Source organism: Brachyistius frenatus, unplaced genomic scaffold (assembly GCF_029030835.1).
Source record: "Brachyistius frenatus isolate BFR_SWC_R1_liver_20210118 unplaced genomic scaffold, ASM2903083v1 Contig_141, whole genome shotgun sequence".
NCBI lineage: Eukaryota > Metazoa > Chordata > Actinopteri > Embiotocidae > Brachyistius > Brachyistius frenatus.
Window position 1 is genome coordinate 215,825 of NW_027210740.1, and position 13,085 is coordinate 228,909.

The following is a 13,085-nucleotide window of genomic DNA, read 5'->3' on the forward strand; positions in this document are numbered from 1 at the left end:
AAATACGGCTCCCTTAATGTTTGAGGACAAACGTCCAATTTTTACTGTCACTCTGAAACTGATACTAAACTGAACCACAAATTGAACTGCAGTCTGTGCAGAGAAGCTCTGACTAAATCTCCAGCTCCAGAAAACAAAAAACAAAAAAAACTGAGCCGATCCGACTGAAACTTTTCCCATGTCTTCATCACACACCGGATCAGATCAGATCAGAAGGAGACGCATGTATTTTCATACGATCTCAGCTGTCAGCAGGTCAGAGTTTGGGCTTTCACAATGAAAGCAGTTCCTCCGTGATCATATTGCTGGTCTGTGTTTTTTGCGAATATGTTGCAACGTCCTTTACAGCAGTGCCAGGGCGAGATGCCCAGCGCTCAGCAGATCAGCATCAGTTACTATAGCAACAGCCGTGGACCAGACCGCAGAGTCAACATGGCTGCCAAAGGGGGGGAAACTGCAGCAGCCAAGGCGTGTCTGTCTCTGTTGCTTCACACGTGAGCGACAAGCACAACATCTTGGCACAGTCGCCTTTAATCCTCTTGTCTTCGGGGAAACCCTCTTATCGAGAGCCACATTCGTGTGCTCTACATGCAAACTGTGTTTTTTTCTGCTTATATGAGAACAACCGGGCTCATTGCTCCTCTTGTTTACATGATTTTAAAAAGCCTACCTGACACAAACGGGACATGCACAATGATGCATCCAGAAAACTCATGGTGAAAATAGAACAGCTGATAAAGTCCAGATAAAGTGCTGATAGAGTCCAAATGAAGTCCAGATAGGGTTCAGATGGAGTCTGGATAAGGTCTAGGTAGTTTATTTGTGTAGCACATTTCAATACCAAAGTGCTTTATATAAAAATATTAAAAGCATAAAAACAAGTAAAAGAAACACAACATAAAAAGACATTTAAAAAGAGTCAGAGACGGTAATTACTGCATTAAAATCAAAGAAAGAAAAGCGCAAATCAGATAATGCATGTATGAAATGGAAGGATTCAAGTTACAGTGCCATGTAAGACATAAAATACAGAAATAAATTGCAGTGCAAGAAATAAATCAAGATCCTCAAATTTGGTTCAATGACCAACTTCAACTTTCTTATTCTAGAAATAATATGAATATTTAAAAAACAATTTACGCCAATCTAGGAGGGCCCTCATACAAGTCTGTTTTGTAACTGGAAATTAAGTAGGACATGTTGAGCTCAAGCACCAAACTAAAAATACATGCAGTGTGCCATGGGCGCAAACATTTTTAGCATGTGAACGTGAGAGCTCATCATTGCTGTGTTAGCGTGTTAGGCACTAATAACACACACGTGCCGAGAGGGAACTGAAGTCCTGACAGGCAGCGTTTGTGTTCACGCTCTACCTGGGTCAGCTACACCGTTACATGAGGTATAGATATAGAAGAGATGAATTAAGATCTCTATTTTTTTTTTTTTTGGGTAATTCTCCACAGTATTCCCTCTGATGAAGCACAAAATACAAATTAAATGACTGTTGAGCTCAGAGTACTCCAATTTTTTTTTTTTTTTTGGTAATCATTCACATTAATTGACATTGACGTCGGGGAACAATAGTCTACAGAAGCCTGCGGAGATGCGACTCCCCCCTCTATCTCTCGGAAATATCACTAATCTGCTGTGACACGCGCAGTCAAAACATGACTTAATCAACTTCCACTTATGAAATGAAGAGGTTGTTTTTTCACAGCGTCCACGGGTCAACTTTCAGCTTGTGTGTTAACCTTCAAATGAAACTACATCAGCCTTAATAACGCACGTTTACAGCTCAACCTACAGGAGGTAAAAAAATTAAAGGTTAGGGTCACTTCAGGTTCTTTTTTTTTTTATTTAGACCACTAGATAAGGTCCAGATAAGGTTCAGATAAGGTTCAGATAAGGTCTAGATAAGGTTCAGATAGAGTCTAGATAAGGTCCAGATCAGGTCCAGATAAGGCTCAGATAGAGTCTCGATAAGGTCTAGATAAGGTACAGATAGAGTCTAGATAAGGTACAGATAGAGTCTAGATAAGGTTCAGATAGAGTCTAGATAAGGTCCAGATCAGGTCCAGATAAGGCTCAGATAGAGTCTCGATAAGGTCTAGATAAGGTACAGATAGAGTCTAGATAAGGTTCAGATCAGGTCCAGATAAGGCTCAGATAGAGTCTCGATAAGGTCTAGATAAGGTTCAGATAGAGTCTCGATAAGGTTCAGATAGAGTCTAGATAAGGTACAGATAGAGTCTAGATAAGGTACAGATAGAGTCTAGATAAGGTTCAGATAGAGTCTAGATAAGGTACAGATAGAGTCTAGATAAGGTTCAGATAGAGTCTAGATAAGGTACAGATAGAGTCTAGATAAGGTACAGATAGAGTCTAGATAAGGTACAGATAGAGTCTAGATAAGGTACAGATAGAGTCTAGATAAGGTACAGATAGAGTCTAGATAAGGTTCAGATAGAGTCTAGATAAGGTACAGATAGAGTCTCGATAAGGTCTAGATAAGGTTCAGATAGAGTCTAGATAAGGTACAGATAGAGTCTAGATAAGGTACAGATAGAGTCTCGATAAGGTCTAGATAAGGTTCAGATAGAGTCTCGATAAGGTACAGATAGAGTCTAGATAAGGTTCAGATAGAGTCTAGATAAGGTACAGATAGAGTCTAGATAAGGTACAGATAGAGTCTAGATAAGGTTCAGATAGAGTCTCGATAAGGTCTAGATAAGGTTCAGATAGAGTCTAGATAAGGTTCAGATAGAGTCTCGATAAGGTCTAGATAAGGTTCAGATAGGTCTAGGTAAGGTTCAGATAGAGTCTCGATAAGGTCTAGATAAGGTTCAGATAGGTCTAGGTAAGGTTCAGATGGAGTCCAGGTTTAAAAAAAAATTCTTTAAGTTTCTAGAGCACACGACACCCCTCTAACCTCTGACCCCTAAATTTCAGAGAGGAAATCTGTGAAAAATGGGAAGAGACCTTTCAGGAAGAGCAACAGAGGAAGGATCAGCGATCCCGGATGTGCAGACAGAACAGCAACAAAACGACAACATGGACCGGTATAACAACAAGAATACGGATCTGGAAGAACATTAAAACAAGTTTCAGATTTCACCGTTTAGACACAATTTGAGTCATACAAGAAGAGAACCGAGAAGGAAAGTGCAGCTGATCCACATCGCATACTATTCATTTTGTACTTTTAGTACGGACTACAGCTTCCCTTAAAAAAGTATCTACTGTTGCATGTAGTATGTGTACCATCGGGACGTACTACTTCACCTTCCTTTTAATGCCTTCTTCTTCTTCTTCTTCTTCTCCTTTGTTTTTGCGTATCCTCGGCCACGCAAAGGATTGTGGGTCCGAACAGCCTGAGCAGCATGCCGGCCTGCAAAGTATAAAAATACGACCAGATGCAGTAGGACATCCTGGTACTTTTGCCGTCCTACGTTTAACATACTAAGTATTGGGACCATGCTAAATCTTTTTATGGCGTACTAAATAGTACGGTCGTATTGGATATTGGAACACAGGGCCTTTCCCTCATCTCACCTGGAAGCCACGCCCACCTCACCTGCTCCCTAAACTGCATCAGCTGCAGCCAATCTGCAATCAACCAGTCAGTATATCTACTGCCAGTCCACTTTAGCTGTATTACAGTTTTCAGTGCAACAAAGCATTCACCCGCATTTATCCCTGGACGGCACCTTTTCCTCCCTCATCGGTCGCCATCTCGGCTTCTTTGCAGAGGAGGAAGGAACACCGACCTACTTTATAATGACTGAATTTTGGTCGCGAAGGCAAGTCGCACACGTCCACCTAAACGTGTTTATTTTTCACCAAACACAAACATAAGTACTGCTGTTGGCGAGAAGCCATCAGTGTGTTTATTGTGTGTGTGAAACGGAGGGCTCGACAAACGTGTTAATATTTATGTTGTGTTTATTAATCTGTTTGGCCTCTTTGGAAGACGTAGTTTGTGGGTTGTTAAACTGAATTGCAACAAACAGACTTTCAATTATATATATTGTTTAATTTATCGAGCACATCTTAATGTAGTCAGCTAATTGAATTTGTTTTATTAATTTATTTTCTGCGTTTATAAAACTGATTCTCATTCACTGAATCACATTCCTTGGTTTTGGTTTAAATACTGAGGTTGTTCACTTGCAGGAACAGACAAAGATGTTTTCAAACAGAAGAGGAATGAAAAAGACGATGTAGATGTGGGTGGCGGTTCACTACTATAGGACGGATTATTAGTGAATGGTGTGTGTGCGTGTGTGCGTGTGTGTGCGTGTGTGCGTGTGTGCGTGTGTGCGTGTGTGTGTGTGTGTGTGTGTGTGTGTGTGTGTGTGTGTGTGTGTGTGTGTGTGTGTGTGTGTGCACGTGAGAGTAAGATACTCGGCTCCCCACGTGGGAAGGGAGACCAGTGAGTTCACCAGCTACTAACGCTGCAATACAAAGATGCAAAAACCTTGGCCCGTATTGTGGTTTATTTTCCTCGGAGGTTGGAAATTCAAAAGGAGACTGACGTTTTTTTGTGGGTTTTTTTTTACATCTGTGGAACAGAAACTCACAAGATCTGAACATTTTGGGTCTTTTCTTTTGTTTTTTTGTTTGGAGTGGGGGCAAAAAAAAAAAAAAAAAAAAAAAATCTGTTCAGTCTTGCAGCTCTCTCTCTGGGCTCGGGGCCAAGCAGTGGGAGGAAGGAAGGAGAGGAGGAGGGATGAAGAGTGGAGGGGAGGAAAAGCAGGAGAAAGCAGACAGGATCTGCGGGGATTGCAGGGGTGCATGGAACAGATGCAGAATAAATTTAACTCTTCCTTGGCCGAATGATGTCGCACTCAGCAGGCTCCTCGTGGAAAAACACTTCACAAGCTTTGTTCCAAACAGAGAGAGATTGTTCCCAAACAACTGAATTCATTACATCACAAAATAGATGTTTTTTGACTTCTCTTTTTGCTTGTAAATAAACAAATGAAAGAATATTTTTCTTTGGTACAAAATGGTGTTGCGCTGCTTGGTCACGTGATTTCATTTCTGCTGCCTTTTCTTTGTCTTTCTGTTTGTTTAATGTGTATTTTAGCCAAACACGCGCAGAAGATTTTCTCATTGACAAGTTGCTCATGAACTTATTGTTCAAAGTTAAGAGTAAAAATCGACGTGTCCTCATTGATCCGCTGCTGGTTAAAAGACAGCACTTGTGCGAAACCTATATGAAGCCAAAACGACACCAAAAAAGATGATCAAAATGATCTATAGTATATAATTGCTGAATGCGGAACACTTTTGCTTTAATAGCAGTTTCCAAACAACTATCAAAACAAAAGTTCATTTTTTTGGGAAATTCTTTCCGCCCAAATTAGTTTTTATTTCTTCAACCGGATCTACTCACAAGTCAGAATCCAGGAAATCCTGTAATATGAAGAGATTCTCACTTTTTTATATATATTATATATATATATATATAAGCATTAGCAGACCAAATACTCTGATACCAGTCAAACCAGGGGTGTATTTAATGATTGGATCGCTGGTATTTTAAAACACCGAACTACACCCGTAAAAATTCACATATGGTTCCTTCCTCCTCAGTCTAAGTAATGTTTTCACAACACAACAGAACATGTCAGAACATGAATTGCAATTCTTTTTTCCTTCTTCGGCTCTATATCTGAAAGCTTTAATAAGTGATAGGCTGCAGGTTTTTTTTGTTTTTTCATTTCAGTATGAGTGGAGGATAGTTTCCAGAGGAGGAGCTTTTCTGTTGCAGTCTCCACCAATAAAAAGGTTAAAAATTTTTTTTTTTTTTTTTTAAAGACACCATCACAGTCACATCACTGATATTCAACATGCACATTTAACCATAACAGAAGTTTTTACATGCACGATGCAGCGCCGGATAGACGGCGTCAAGTAAACATCGACAATGGCTTGCGCACTGATTTGTTTTTTGTATGCACGGATGGCTGTCTGCCAGTATCAGTGGCTGCACTGTGGCTGCATATTAAAGCGTACAGTGCAGTTACTGTGCGTTTAACCTTGGCGAGTAAGAGTCGAGCGTGTGATCAGCCGGTGGTTACAAGATCTTAGTCTATTTTCACATAAACAGACGCTTTCCCTAATGCAGAAATGCTCCCAAAACATGGACACAAAGGAACCACTCAGTTTTTCCAACTGACACTGAATCGATTGACGAAAATCACAAATGGAGCTCATAAAATTCTTTATATATATATATATATCTATATATATGTATATGTATATGTATATATATATATATATATATGTATATATGTATATGGGTTCAGTCGTGTGTTTTGTGTGTGTAAGAAGAGGTTGTTGACGGCCGTCCATCATCTAATGGAGATTTCTTTTCCACAGGGTGTAGGTTTTATTTTGTAGCTTTTCATTTTGTTTCCTGGTCAAACATGGACTCTTAATTTGGGTAAAACTTATTTATACTGAGAAACATGATTAACAGCAGATTCAGTATTTTATATTGCATCTCAGTTATTCAGCTCGTTTCAGTTTTCAATTACCAGTTCTCACATATGGTTGTTTATTAAACGTGAAAAGCTGAAAAAACTATTGAAAATGTTTACAAAAACGTATTCATGCGTCTAAACTGAAATAACAAACTTAAAAAAAAATTAATAAATAAAGTGAAATTGTACTTGTCATAAAATAACATGATGTTGGTGATTGCATGCTCGACCTCAGTTTATTAAACGTAATAACTCGACACACATTCACAAAGTCTCCAGTGTGTTTGCTCGTGACTGTAAACAGCACAACAATGTGGAAGTGCAGTTTCCACTGATTCTTTGGAGATGCAGAAGAAAGGAAGCGCTCTGAATTACACTGATAAGACTGAGAGGTAAATTGTGGTAATTATATAGTGGGTCGAACCGACCAGACACACTGAAGGTTTTACGTTCATGTGGGCAGGATTGAATTCTACACAGAGACTCCATTTGGAAAAGGTGCTCAGATAAGAGAATAAATGACTGCAAGTCAACCATGCTAAGCTAATTAGTCGTATTGGACTTCAGCTTTTTACCTCGTAAAGTCTTGAAAATGCTTCTAACAGGTACAAACTAAATGTGCAGTATGCTGATGACCAGGTTGAACTTGCTGTGACAAGATCTACCAGTCAACCATTTCATATCTTCAATGATATAAAGATAACAAAGACAGACAGTTTAAAAAAATAAAAAAATAATTTAATAACAGCTTCCTCCTTAGAGAAAAACTTTAGTAACGATGCGTTAATAAGCAACTAGGAAGTAAAAAAAAAGTCACGTTATGGTTAGTTTAGGTCACGCTAGTTGGAGCAGGGTGTTGCGCCGTTAAATAATACGGCCGTTATGAAAATGGCCGTTTATCCGGCGGCTGACCATGTCGCCTTTTTGTCATTGTCAAGGCAACGCTCTCAACTGGTAAGTCGGCGGTAACCAAATCGTAACGGTACCACTGTCCCACCTGCCCGAACTCACCGAAAGGAAGTGAGAGAACTCCGAAGCTGGAAAAGGGGGCGGGGTTAAAAACTTAACAAAACAATATTTTTATCAAATGAAGAAAGAAACAAGTGAACAAAGAAGAATCTGTTCTTTCGTTTTGTTTTAAGTGCTGGATGTATTCAAAACCTGATCATGTGGTAATAGCAGGTAAAATCTACACACACACACGCACATAGAAATTGTGCTCATGATGCAACGCCAGGCAAAGCTTTAGATCATAAAGAAACAAAACTGTTTTTATTCCAGAATCAGAGCACGTTTTTACCTTTGTTTCATCACAACTTCAGGCTAAAGCTGCCATTGTTGCTACCCAGGGTATAAAGACGTCTGTGATTATATTATTCTCTGAAATAACCATAAATAACGTGGCGAAGCACTTTCCTAATGAGTTGTTACGTACTTGTCCCACCAGTAAAGGACCTGGAAATAGTAGCTAGACAAAAGCTGGCATTGGATTTTTCATCTACACAACAATTTCATTCAACCGTGTGTAAACGGCCGTTTAAATAAAGCCATATTTTTTTCATTTCTAGATCTTCTTTTTTTTTTTTGCAGATTCAAACCGCTCCCTTTTCGTCCGAGGACATCGGAGGTTGCAGCCGAAGGTAAACAACGTCGCCACATACGAGGACACGACACACTTTTTTTTTTTTTTTTTGTTGAAAGCTGTGTATTGAAGGGAGCCCCGTGGTTTAAAGGTCGCACGTTTGATTCCTGTCGCTGCAGGTTGTTCCGCAAACAACTCCTGGAATAGCACACTGAGCTCCCACCTGCCTCGTCGCCACGCCGGACCATCAGAGTCTCAGCTTTTTCTCACACGAGTGTGTTCACCTACAACCGCTATGATCTCGCCACAATGGAACCGCCTTCAAACGACTGCGCATCCATCTGCTTTGGAGTTTGTGAAATTAATCTAATCTTCATTTTTATGTACAGTAATTGCATTTTATGTCCATCATTTATGTGCAGTATAGTGAGAAATGTATTGGTGAATTTGAATTATTTAGTGCTTTAATTTTTTTGGGCTTTGAGGTCATTACTTTATTGAACTATTACATTTTCTTTAATTTAATTTATAACATTTTACGTTTATGACCAAAAAGGAAATAAAATATACATTTTTTTTTTCTCCTTCACTGCAGTCGAAGCTCTGGTTTCACCTTCTCTTAAATAAAGCAGATGTGAGTTACCGCAGGGTTTTTGGCATCTGTTACGCTTTAGTTTTTCACATATTGTCATATTTAACAAATATGTTTAGACACAGCTCCTTTGTTAAATTGACATTTAATGCATTTTTGCAGTACCAGCTGTTCTCGCTCGTTCTTACCGATAACGCAACGCAGTTGGTTAAAAAAATTGCACTTAAATATTACCAAGTTTATTAGCAAAAGACATCTGAATAATAAGCATCTGCACAAAAAAATGGAAACGTCCGTGTTTTGCACCAGTTTCTCTTCTTCAGGATGGCGTGACACCCTGTGACCCTTCAACTACAGCATATCCCAGCATGCACTGGGTGACATACAGGATTAACAAACACGTTAACACCTATTGAACAATTTTGAGTTTCTATTAATCAACCGTGTATTTAATTCCAACACGTTAGAAGTCTACATTTCACTTGTGCAGTAAATCCAGGAAATATAACATAAATATAAATAAAACTGCTTTTTTTTGTCTTTAATGATGACTAAACTCTACAGTTAGCTCATGTTTTACATACTCTATACCTGTGTGGGCCTTTAATCTATAGTAAGTAAATTTGCTTAGGTTGGGGTTGGGTCAAGCTTTGCATTCTGGGATTTACGTCACATACAATTAAAGTGATAATTAATAATTCTTAATTTTTTAAAAAATTTTATTGCGGAAAAAAACGATGCGACAGATGAAAAAACAACCTTAACTTTTGTCACTTTGGGGGCTCCGTAATTTAACACTTCTTTGCCTTATCTGTCCGTTAGCCTGCTAAATTATTAGCCTCAGTGGCTTCTAGACACCGTCCATGTTGCCGTTGCCTAGCAACGATGTTTTTACTACTTTACGACTTGAACACGCAACTTTCCATGTTGTAACCACGAAGCTCCGGAGTTCCTTGAAAGCAGCATTCTCATCATCGGAACAATTTTTTTTTTTTTTTTTTGGTAAAATTTTAGGTTTATTTTTGAAAAGTCCAAGTACTGCTGGGAAAACGTATAAAAAAAAAATATTTTCACAATTCATACCATTTCTTCTGAAAAAACAAAAATAAGTTTGTTAACTTTGATAAGAAAATATCAAAATGCAGTTCAACAAGGAACAAAAATAAACCAGTTAAAAATGTGCAGGAGGAGCCAATGCTGTGAATTACAGAAATCATTCAGGGGGGGGGGGGGGGTGTATTTCAATAACACAACTGGTTTTGCTGTCGTTCCACCACAACAGATAACAGACACACCTTTAATCTTAGTGCTGAGTGTGGTCTTTGGTGTGTACTTAATTTAGCAGCAGTAACAGGTTTCAGTTCCTTTCCTCTGAGGTCGAGCAGGTCCGTGTGATGTGCGATGTTTCTTCCATACAAGGAGTGATTGACATGCAACAGTGACCGACATCACTGGAACACGAAGAGGACGAAGTGTGTCACCAATATTTCCTCTCACAGTTTGCACAGATCTACAACCAGCCAATCGGTTAGTGTATTTTAAAATTCAAATGTGTCCCGATATCATTAATCGACAGAAAAACAGTCAAAAGTTACAGGAGACAACTTTGCATCTCAGCAAAATGCAGCGAGAGTTAAAAAAAAAAAAAAAAAGTGAAACCTCAGCACTTTTTTTTTCTTTGGCTCACAAAGGCCACAAATTGTAATTTAAAGGTATTTTTTTTCCAACTCCATTATCTGATCTTGAAGCACAATATCCAGTAAAATGAGAGCAGCATTATTCAACTTTTATATAGTTGCGTTCAGTGAAAAGATTGTGTTCTGGTATGTAACAGAAAAATAATATTCTATTTATTAACCAGAACCATGAACTTTTTTTTTTCTTTAAACTTCACTAAAGTGCTTATTGTTGTCTCAACCTGAATGTGAACTTCGGCCCCTGCTGTTAAGAGTTGTGTGTTTTGTACGCCCACCATCCACCCCGAACACCTCCCACTGACATGTGGTGTTTCATTCATTCATTCATTCAAAAAAAGGCAGCGAAGAAGATTTTGGAAAAAATTCAGTCTAAAATGCTCAAAAGTTGGCTTTTTGTTTTTTAAAAGGAAAAAAAAACATTTGTTTTACCTTAAAAAAACATTTTACGTGTCTAATGTCGTATAAAAATACATGTCGGGAGAAGATCTTTAAAACCCGAAGGCACGGTTTTACTTTGAAGGACTCAAGCACGTTTGGGTTTTTGCAACGTACACTTTAGTACTCTTTTGACTTACAGTAATTAGAGCAAGTTTAGACGAGTCAGCAAAACAGCTCAACTTGGAATAATAATTCAAAAACTGTCAATCATAGTTGGTGATGAATTTTGTATGATATGGTTGAAAGCTACAGAAAAAAAAACCCCGAATAACCTAACCTTAGGTAGGATTTTTTTTTTTTTTTTTTTTGGTCAAAATATGGTTTACGAGGTCACAGTTTGCAGTTTTATACACTTTAAAGCAGTGAAATTTAAAGTCGCAAACGTCCCGTGAGGAATTTCAGGTCGTCTCGTGACACAAAAGTTCACTGCGATGTCTCATCTCGGTAAAGTTTGGATGCATTTGTATTTTTTTTTTGTATCTTAAAAGTAAAATCTTCAGCAGGTTCATCTAACAGGAGGCGGAGGAAAGCTGAAAGCACTTCAGCTGAAGTTGGGGAGTGAAGGCAAGTTGCGAGTTTCCCTCACAAACCCGCACAAAACATCCCAAAAGACTTCCAGAAAACACAAAAAAACAAAAAAAAGAAAAGAAACGCACGAGCCCCAGATAAACATCTTCGCTCATAAACAGCATTTTGTATTTATTTATTTTAATCCATCAAACTGAGCTGAACATCCGGGAAACGCAACCTGATCTGCAAAAGACGTGGAATGTCTTATTTCTTTTCTTCCGCCCTTCAAAACCCGGTAATGATGAAGGAGTAAAAAAATAATAAAAAAAAAATAAAAAAAGCAAAATAAAAAAATAAATAAAGAGACATGATTGGTGGATACAGCCAGCAGAGGAGAAATGTAAACCCCTTCGTTTTGTTGCATGGGGGGGGGGGGGAGGAGTGGGGGGAGGAGTGGTGGGTGGGGTGAGGGGGTGGGGGGTGAAAACTGAACGCTCCCCTCTTGTGCGTGCGTGTGTGAGTGTGTGCGTGTGCGTGCGTGTGTGTGAGAGTTTTTTTTTTTTTTTCTCCCCCCTTCCTTCAATGACAGCAGCAGCAGCAGCAGCCAGCCGGTCGGTGCGGTGGGGAAGCTTTCTCCCCGGTACGAGGAGGGTTTGCCCTGCAAGTCTGCGGTAAGGACAACAACGGAACAACACCGAGAAGACGGAACAGCAGCAACAACAACAACAACAACAACAACGGGCGGTGCGCGCGCGCGCGAGGCTCAACGTCAAACCACTAGGAAGGGGGAGCAAGAAGGAACGAAGAAAACAACAACAATAACAACAACAAAAAAAACAACAACCTCTCCCCCCCCCCCCCTACCCCTCTCTCCCCACACACAAAACAGCACAATACACAATGGTGTTGCCTGGGGCTGCCGCGATAGCTCTCAGACAAACCCGGGAGAGACTCGCTCGCTGCGCTTTGCTTGACAGCTGCGGGGCCAATGGGAACGTGCGGGGAGCCAGCTGCGCTGCGGCCGCAGCCAATGGAAAAATCTGAAGCGCCGAGCAAGCGACTGGATCCGCACGGTAAGGTTAGGGTGGCTTGCAAAAAAAAGAAAAAGAAAGGCAGCCACACTCCGCCCGCTTAAACTTCTACCGAATAGAAAAAGAAAAAAGAGAAAAAAGAAAAAGAAGCTGTTTGTGTTTTTTTTTTTTTTTGGCTGCTGCAGTGGCCATTTTAGGTAAGAAGCGGCCCCGTTCCCCCCCCCCCCCCCCCCCCTTTTTAAACTTTTGGATGCGGCCCGTTCTTTGTGAACGTGGATACGCGCGTGCGTGGTGCGGGACGCGCGTGCGGTGTCTAGACGGTTACTGTGGTGACACAAAAAAAAATAAAAAAATAAAAAATAAATAAAAAATAAAAAAAAAGAAACCAGCGCAGGACTCCGACATCCAGACTGAATGAACTCCGCGGAGCTGGTAGCTTTTATGAGGATTAAATAGATATTGCGCGGAGTTCCTCCTCCTCCTCCTCCCTCCCCTCCCCATCCCTCCCTCCCTCCCTCCCTCTCTCTCTCTCCTCTCCTCTCTCTCTCCCCTCCCCTCGCCTGCTAATTTTTTATGCATTTTTCTAAACTGTCATGGCGATTTTGTGTCCTTGGAAAATAAAAAAAGCGCCAGCGGTTTTTTTATTTTTTTCCGGGCCGACCGCGGAAGATGTCTCGCCGGTGAGAAGCGGCGTGCGTGTCCGGTGTCCGGAGCAGGTGAGCAAAGGGGGGTCCGCCCGAGGGC

General features: G+C 40.1%; 1 protein-coding gene across 5 annotated transcripts in view; it reads left to right on the forward strand.

The window, feature by feature from the left end:
• The first annotated feature begins 11,925 nt into the window (after window positions 1-11,925).
• Window positions 11,926-13,085, forward strand: part of chd6 (chromodomain helicase DNA binding protein 6) — an 80,584-nt gene continuing 79,424 nt past the window's right edge. For 4 of the 5 annotated variants that reach the window (XM_069715317.1, XM_069715320.1, XM_069715321.1 and 1 more), the window contains exon 1: window positions 11,926-12,383. The gene's annotated coding sequence lies outside the window, so the exon portion shown is untranslated. Of the gene's footprint in view, window positions 12,384-12,571; window positions 13,058-13,085 lie in introns of those variants that run through there. The other variant, XM_069715318.1, reaches the window with a different exon arrangement.